This window comes from Paroedura picta, chromosome 8, assembly GCF_049243985.1.
Source record: "Paroedura picta isolate Pp20150507F chromosome 8, Ppicta_v3.0, whole genome shotgun sequence".
NCBI lineage: Eukaryota > Metazoa > Chordata > Lepidosauria > Squamata > Gekkonidae > Paroedura > Paroedura picta.
Window position 1 is genome coordinate 101,799,225 of NC_135376.1, and position 1,926 is coordinate 101,801,150.

Sequence of the window (1,926 nt, forward strand, 5' to 3'; positions counted from 1 at the left end):
CTGTGATGAGTTCTCAAAAGACAATGATGACTTTGCCATAACGATGTTTGTCCGTGGGGGTGGAAAGTGCCATCAAGTCACCACTGACTTATGGCAACCCCATGGAGTTCTCAGGGCAAGGGATGGTCAGAGGTGCTTGGCCCTTGCCTGCCCCTGGGTCGCCACTTGCTCTTCCCCGGCCGTCTCCAGGGTTGGCCCAGCTTAACTTGCAAGCTCTGATGAGACATTCAGCACAGGTGTGCAAACTAGAAGACAAGGAATTTAATTTTTAATTTTTTAAAAGTATATACATCATGTGTAGCCCTCTCCTTTCTTACTTGGATTCAAGGCGGATGAGGCAGAGTGAGAGCACGGAACATTCAATAAACAGGGCAATAAACTTAGGCTGAAGAACCAATTAAAAGTCTAAAAACAACGGAAACACAGCATAAGAATAAATGTTAGCATGACACATTAAATGACATAAAAACCACACAACAGGATCCTAGTTTCAGTAAGCTAAGCACAGTGGCATAGACCACAGTCTATGCCGGCACATATACTAGATGATTCAGAAAGTTACTTAGATAAGTTTTTAAGGACTGTGGAAAACCTGTTCCCCAGATGGAACCATTCGATTAACAAATGTGTGAAACTTGGAGGTGCACAGTCTGACCATTCTGATCAGATTGCCCAAGCTGCCCCTAGCATCTAGCTCTGATATTTGCACCTCAAACTAAGGACAGAGATAACAATTTGTATTTCAAAGGACTCACTGGAACAGCACCTTGGGTGAAAGCCCAAAGGAAAAAGGGAGAGAGGGATGAAGTGGAAGAAGTCCACTCTAGACCAGGAGTGCATAGGATTGATTCTATGATTGTACGATTGACACGGCACATGACACTTGCTCACCTTTAAGGGAGACCCTCAAATCATGGCGGTTGGGGACGAGGCTTGTCAGGATAGGCCTCATGAAACCTGCGAGCCAGCTTAGGAGCGGAAACGTCTTCTGCAGAATCAGGAAAACCCTTCCAAGTGAGGCACCTTCGAGTCCAGCACATTAGAGAGTTCATAATGTGTGACCTCCCCCACCATGACCGGAGGGGGAGGAGGACGTCTGAGTGCCACTTGTCAGGTGCTGGGGCTTTCTTCAGGAGACTGAAGGAGGAAGGCAACTTCACCGAAGTAACGACCTCATTAACCATGTCCAAAATTTTAAAGGACCTCACAAAATGGTAGTTCAGTTTCTTGCGGTGGTACCAGTTCTTAAGGTGTTTTGTGGAGATGAAAACTACCTTGATCCGATGGCCTGGGACCATTTCAGGCCAGGTCATTTCTTTGCCCCTTATAGAGATTCCATCACTCCCCTACCACAACTGGTGCAACCTTTGCCGTTCACTCATCCGCCACGGGGAATGCTGCTAGGGCCCGCTGGTGGGGGCTCAAGCAAGGGGAAGCGTTGCGGGGCATATCCGTAGATGACTTTAAAGGCCAGTGCTCTGGTTGGGGGGGGGGGCGATGTTGTACACATACTTGGTCAGGAGGAGCACTGATGTTCAGTCATCTTGCTGGTAGTTAATGAAGTAGTGAAGATACTGATCCAGGATTTGCTTGATGCATTCAGTCTGCTCATTGGTGGTGGGGTGATATGCCAAGCTGAGCACTTGGTCCACCCCCACCAATTTGAGAAGGGACCACCAGAACTTGGCAGCAAACTGGACTCTGCGATCGGAGACTATCTTGTCAGGAAAGGAGTGAAGATGGAGGACGTGTTGCACAAACAACTCCATGATACTCTGGGCAGTAGGGAGAGAGGCACAGGGCATGAAGTCAGCCTGTTTCGAGAAAAGGTCTACCACCACCCAGATCACTGTTTTCCCATTGCTGGGAAGAAGGTCTATAATGGTCCATCAAGTTCGGAGAATGTAATGAGACGGGCCAGATGGT